This window comes from Odocoileus virginianus, chromosome 14, assembly GCF_023699985.2.
Source record: "Odocoileus virginianus isolate 20LAN1187 ecotype Illinois chromosome 14, Ovbor_1.2, whole genome shotgun sequence".
Lineage (NCBI taxonomy): Eukaryota > Metazoa > Chordata > Mammalia > Artiodactyla > Cervidae > Odocoileus > Odocoileus virginianus.
The window spans coordinates 40,928,067-40,935,634 of NC_069687.1; positions in this window are offsets into that span (position 1 = coordinate 40,928,067).

Genomic DNA, 7,568 nt, shown 5'->3' on the forward strand with positions numbered 1-7,568 from the left:
TTGGAATAGGTATATCCATAAATCTATTTTTAAACCTAGCTTATCTTATGTCTGTGATGCCTCTCTATCTTAAAAAATGGGGGGGGGGGAATGGTGAAATAATTGCCAAACCAGCTATAATCAGCACTCTCTAATTAGATGTTAGAGAGGAAAGTATGGCATCTTCCTTATTCTTAACCTTTCAAAGTTAGATGACAAGAGTGATCTTTCCCTTTAGCAAGACTACTCTTGATATCACTGAATTTGTGTATTAAGACAAGAGATTTAGAAATCATTTGTTAAAAGAACGCATGTCATACCTCACTGCAGTGTTTACATTGATGACTTCTTCATGCGCTACATTCATTATGGTACAGCCTAATATTTACATTATGATTATTCTTTTTTAAAGCATTTTAAATCATCTTACCTGATCCTTAAAACAAGTCTGTGAGGTGGTGATTTGTAAGTCCAAATCCAGAAGTCATTGAGTTCTTCCTTTTTTTTTGTTTAAAAAAAGGTGCATTTTCTAGGTTAAGTGATTAGGTTCAAGTCACCCAAACCAGTTAGTGAAAAGCTAGAAGTAGACTGTGGTCTTTTGACCCTGAGAAAGCTGGTCTATCAGACTTAAAGGATTGAAATGAGCTTATCAGTCAATCAACATGTCAGCCAAGTATTTTCTTAAGCCTCTGCAGGGTCCTTAACATTGTCCTAACCCCTGCCACTTGAGATACAGAAAAAACATTTAACATGATTGCTGCCTACAAATACCTTACTTTTCAAATTATGCCCTATGTAAAGGGCCTGAATGGGACATAAAGTGAGGAAAGAGTAGAGGAAGAAAGGAAAAGGCAAAAGATCTAATTTTTGTAGAAGAAGTAAGAAAAAAGATGATTACCAGTAGGTCCCATCCACTCCTCAGGTGTGAAATATATAAAAACTTAAACATAAAAATAATGTTGAAAAAATAATAATAGCAGTAACAACAAAAGCTAGGGAACAGTACAGTATGCTGGTAAACAGTACCTGGAATGTGTAGTGAGTCTAACCATGGCCATGCCTCAGAAGATACATCTGCATTCTACTTCTTGGGACTTGGGAATGTGACCTTATTTGGGGAAAGGCTCTTCGCAGATGTATAAGTCTGAAGACATGGATCCCACTCTGTTTCTGCTTATACTATGACCCTGTGATTTCAGATTATTTTTATTTAAATTATATTAAGATTGGTGTGTCTGTTGATCATACCTAAAATAAAAATTGCAGTTGGCCAATCAAAAGCCTTTTCTTTATGAACATATAATGAACACCCTCACCTTTGATGAGATGTGTCAATATCTTAAGTTTTCTTTTCAGTCTATCATGAAGTGCTTGTTTTATACTCCTTTTCCTACATGTTAGTATTTTGGTTTATAGCTGTTGATATCCTTTTGACTCTTTCAATAAGACCCATTCAAAATTTTTTAAATTAAAATTTTATACTAGCAACCCTAAGTTTTATTCATCCTTCTTCTCTCCTTTAAAAAATATATCTTTATTAATGCTACATGTTTCATTGTATTTGTCCTCTCACTCACAATTTTAATCAACTACCTTCAGCCACATACTACTTAAAGACAGGGTGCTAAGGACGAAAAGGAATGCAAAGATAAATCAGGTATGGACTTTGTCTTTTAGAGATTTTGATCTGATAAGCATCTTTAAGTACAAATATTTGAGAAAAATCTTCCATACATAGCAGTAAAACAAGTTAGAGAGTTATAAGTACCATAAGTCTTTCTAAGTCAATTACTGGGAGAGTTAGACAACCACACACAGCTCCCAGGCAGCAATGCCCTTCAATGGAGGTCTTGTGGGATCAGAGAGGGATCTATGTAAGAGAAAGAGTGTGCCCAAAACACTGGTAATAGACATCTCTGAGGGATCAGAAGGAGGAACACGTTCCATTTTTAGCTGCTTCAAATGGCCCATTTCCTTTCTTGAGCATTGATGTCTGCTGCTAAATGATTTGTTTTCTCATTCATTGACTGGCAGATGGATAACTTGGAGGAGCCTATGCCATTACTTGATGCACTCATTCTCCCACTCTTCCTCCTTGCCATCCAGCTCAAGATCACCCTGCTTTAACTTCTGAGCTGTCAGCAGCAACTCTTTCTCCACATCCAAGGGTTAAGCCGCTCTCTTCCCAGCAGGTGTCATTGCTTATAAAGGAAGCTGACTTGCCATGCAGAACTCTCTCTGTTATATAAATACAGCCAGGTGCTGTTATTCCCATTTAACAGCAAAGATACTTGAGATTCAAAGGGAGTCACTTCCTTTAGGTTGTGCTGTGCTGAGCTGCTTCAGTTGTGTCTGACTCTTTGCAACCTGTAGAGAGGAAACTGCTAGGCTCCTCTGTCCATGAGATTCTCCAGGCAAGAATACTGGAGTGTGTGGCCATGCCCTCTTCCAAGGGATCTTCTGGACCCACGGATCAAACTCGCATCACTTACATCTCTTGCATTGGCAGATGGGTTCTTTACCAGTGGCGTCACTTGGGAAGCCCCTTCCTTTAGGTTATATATTGCCAAAAAGTTCATTTGGACTTTTCCATTGTCTAATGAAATGACTAAGACTCATTCTACTATTAAATGTACATGTTTGCTTTTATAGCCCATACTGAGATTCAAATGTTTTACCATGGAGAAGCAGAAAAAAAAAAACTAAAATTTTGGAGATGGATGTAGGGATAGAGGGAAGAATAATACTTTCTCCTAAGAATCTGGTTTATGTCAAGTGTGTTTTAGACAGATGATAGAGATATCACTTAATTCTAACAGCAACCTTAAGAGGAATTACTGTCTCCATTTTCACAAATGAGACAAATGAGACTTAGATTATGCTCATTTATTAATATAAATGAACTAACATTTATTAAACAGTCATTGTAGTAGATATTGTTATACACATTTCATTTAAAACTCAACCACAGAACTATGTGAAAAGTATCACTATTTACATTTTATAGAGGAAGAAACTAACATTCAGAGAGACTATGAGATTTTCTTGATGCTAATTCTTCTTTCATTACTAACATTTTTGCCTCTCATTGTCTTTATTTTTCCCCAAAATTCCAGTTATCTTAATATTTTCCTTTATGCACTGATTCAATTTTTTTTATTACATTTACCCTCAACTATTTAGCTTTAAATTCTAGTAAATTCCTTCAACTTTGTCTTCAAACTTCATTGAGCTTATTATATGGTCAAACATGTTTTCATTTCCCAAGATCTTATATTGTTTCTTATATGCTGTTTTTTAAAAAAAATAATATTCTCTTCTTGTTTTATGGCTATAATGTATATCGAATCTCTCTGCATATATTAATTAGAGCTTGAAAATACCTTTCCTAAATTATCTGTTATCTCTGGAATTAATCACTCTATCTTTTTGGAACCTACTTTTTGACGATGTTGATTTTCCTCAAATTTTGGTCATCTCAGCCCTCTTTTTTGTTAAGGACTTTTGTTCAGTGACTATGAGTTATCTGTCTTATATAGAAAGGAGACATAGGCTAATTCACAAAGGTGAATGGTTTAAGCTCTCTTTTCTACTATATATGTAGCTCTGTGTTTTCACCAGGCTTCTCTGCAGGGGCGTGGCCACCTGGGAGCTCTGTGTGTGAACAAACAATGTCACTTCGTAAGCTTATGTTTAGGGAGTGCTGATACAGAGAACGTCCTTTTAATGCTAGAATGAGTTTCTTCTCTGGGTTCTAACACCCTCATCATAAGTACCAGCTTTTCCGAGACAGATGGTTGAATTTCTTTAGAAAACAGTTGTCCAGTTCCTGCCTGGGGGTATACACAAGGCAGCCAGTTGGTTTGGGTCAAAGGAGGTGGAAGAAAGGATAGGGAACGGACCAGAGCAGATGCTCTGAAACTAGTCTTTCAATGAATCACTGCCTTCTGCCCACTACCCATTCATGATTTCCATTATCTGCTGAGGAATACTGTGGATCTTCTCCGGGGTCCTGTTGGAAAGATGTGTTTCCAGGTGATGGGACAAGACAAATCTTTTGCATATTCTAGACTTCAGATTCCTCCAGCTTCTTTTATTTAATAAGTTGTTCTCATACATTGGATTTTTCTAGAGGAAATTTGCCGGCACTTCTCCTAACAAAGACTCCTACCCCAGTTTTCTATTTTTCTGTGTATATTCTTCAAACTTCTTGCTATCATTTTGATGACATGTTGGAAAATGGAGGAAGCTAAACCCTGAATTCATCTTTATCTTTCAGAACTAACGTAAGTTTAAGATGACAATAGGTAGCACTTGAAAATCAGTGAAAAAAATGCTTAATTTTGGTTTAAACAATTGGGGCTTCTACTAAGATTTTGAGTAAGGGAGCAGGAGTAGTATGGTAGTGGAAGCTTATTTTAGACCCTGAATTAAGTGGCTGAAGCTCTGACATATGAACTTAGATAGAACTGCTCTTAATAACATATAACAACACTTCAAGAGAATGTATACTAACATTATTTTTTTTCTCCACTATGTGTTATGTGGGAGTGGGGGCAATGCCTTTCTAAGTAAATTTCTATGTGTAACATAAATGTTTATTCTTCTGAACCTTGCCATTTTTTGCAAATATTTATGCAAATTCCCAGGTGCACTTTAAAATACCAAATAAAAGGCAAAAGGCACAAAAGATATGTTCAGGATCCTCAACTGAAGCAAAGCTGTCAAAAAGTGTGTTGAAAAGAAACTAAAGTTACTGGAAGTTTTTTTTCCCCCTGCTATCTGTGGTTTAAACTACACAGTCCATTTTTTTTTTTTTAAAAAACAGAAATCAAGCAACTGTTGAAATTTTTTGATACATCTTTATATTTTATCAAATTATTAAGGACTCTATAGTGTGTAACATCTTTGTGCTGAGTCAGTTGTCTTTGCAACACCATGGACTGTAGCCCACCAGGCTTCTCTGTCCATGGGGATTCTCCAAACAAGAATACTGGAGTGGGTTGCCATGCCCTCCTCTTTCGGTCAGTTCAGTTCAGTCACTCAGTCATGTCTGACTCTTTGCAGCCCCATGGACTGCAGCATGCCAGGCTTCCCTGTCCATCACCAACTCACAGAGCTTACTCAAACTCTTGTCCGTTGAGTCGGTAATGCCATCCAACCCTCCCATCCTCTGTCATCCCCTTTTCCACCTGCCTTCAATCTTTCCCAGCATCAGGGTCTTTTCCAATGATTCAGTTCTTCATATCAGTTGGCCAAAGTATTGGAGTTTCAGCTTCAATATCAGTCCTTCCAATGAATATCCAGGACTAATTTCCTTTATGATGGACTGGTTGGATCTCCTTGCAGTCCAAGGGACTCTCAAGGGTCTTCTCCAACACCCCAAGTTCAAAAGCATCAATTATTCAGCACTCAGCTTTCTTTATGATCCAGCTCTCACATCCATACATGACCACCGAAACATCTTCAGGCTTTATTAAATCAAATTGACTACCTTTAGGTAAAATTTGGTATGTGTGTGTGCTCAGTTGCTTCAGCCATGAACGACTTTTTGCTGCCTATGGACTGTAACCCACCAGGCTCCTCTGTCTGTGGGATTCTTCAGGCAAGAATACTAGAATGGGTTGTGGTGCCCTCTTCCAAGCAATCTTCCCAACCCAGGAATTGAAACCGAATCTCCTGCATCTTCTTCATTGAAGGCAGCCATACCTGTTAATAATAAGCTAACACAATTTTTTTTCCCAATACTACTCTTAAACATATCAATTTTACTTAAATCCTGAAAAAGAGAAACTCATGCAATCTTTTGGTCTTGTCTCGTGAGAATCAAATGAAAGTGAATTAAAGTATTCATCATGTATCACAGTAATCAAGTTAGATTGCAAGATGCCATATTGGAGATAAAGATTTAAAATGATAATTGAAATGATTTTTAATGTTTGTTGTATATTTTATTAATAATTTTTCCTTTGGGAATTTTCTTTATGCATGGAGTCAGTAAGTTGATTTCCATCAACCAGACAATCTTAGACTCTTTAAGATCAGAGGGCTGTCTTAAGCACATTCACCTTGGCAGCTGATCTTCACATTCAGGGTCATGTAATTCCCGAGTGAAGATGAGTCAGAATGCTCTCATTTTTATACTACATGAGATCCATGTTCACAACAAGCATAAAAAATTAATAAATGAATGAATGAAACAAATGAGTAACCTATTTGTGGAGGAGGAGCTACGCTGTCATTAGGAATGATTAAATAGGTCTCAAAATAACTATTTCTTTGTGGTGCTCCCTGGTTGTTTAAAAATAAAAACAGAAAAATAATCACTAGCTTCTTTGACATTTTGGTCTCACTCAAATATCATCTTATGACAGTAACATTTCAATGACCTCATGCGATTAGGAAACTATTCACCCAATCAGGCTCACAAAATACTGATTTTGTGACTTGACTTACCATATTCCTTCCTAAATGTGCTTTATCTTTTATAGTCTCTCAGCTAGAGTCAGTCCTGTCAGAGCCTTTCAAGGAAGAAACCTGGAAATCATCCCCATCACATCCAGTTTTTACCTCTTACATGATTCATTCATTGGACCCACCAGGTACTGTCCCAGGTGATGGGTTCGGAGCAGTGATCAAAATAGACATTGCCTCTATTTTCACAGAGCTTGCATTCTTGTAGGAGAAGATGAAATAGGCAAATAGGTGTGCCAGCTGTTCAGTGGAGAGAAGTACTGTGAAGAAAAAATAAGCAAGAAAAGAGACGGAAAGCTGTAGAACTTCATCCATTCTCACCCTCCCTTGATTCAGAGTTCCTTACCCTCTCTCAGCGGAGAGCAGCAATAGTCTTCTTAATATCTGCCCTGTGCTGTGCTAGTTGCTCAGTTGTGTCTGACTCTTTGAGACCCCATGGATAGTAGCCCACCAGGCTCCTCTGTCAATGAGATTCTCCAGGCAAGAACACTGGAGTGGGTTGCCATGCCCTCCTCCAGGGGATCTTCCCAACCCAGGGATTGAATGCACGTCTCTCCCATTGCAGGTGGATTCTTTACCAGCTGAGCCACCAGGGAAACCCTGATGGATGTTAAGTCTGTCTAGAACAGTAGTCAGATCTTTTCAATTTCCTCAAATTTTTCAGTATCTTGTCACCTTTAAGAAAAAGCCTCAGCTCCTTCCCATAACATACTGACCTTCTGAGATCTCACCACCACCTTTGTTTCTAGCCTCATTGTTTCAGCCTCTCTGTCCTGTATTGTCCAGCAGTTTCTTGTAGTTACTACCACAGACATCAGAGATGTTTTGTGTGCATGTCTTTGCTCTTGCTGCATTCAAAATAGTAGCTAATCTGTTCTAGTGTTTACCACATATTGCTGTGCCCACTGCCTAGGAGGTCAGCCCTACTCCTTCACCTGCCTGATATCCCTTCATTCTGTAATACTTTTATCCATGAAACCTTCTGAGATGTATTTCCCCTGCCCTATTAAATGCATGTCAATTTCATAAGCTCCTATAATGCCCAGTGCTTCTTGGCCACTGCAATTGCATACTGGATTGTCATAATCTTTTTGTGACTCCTTTACTCCTATCAG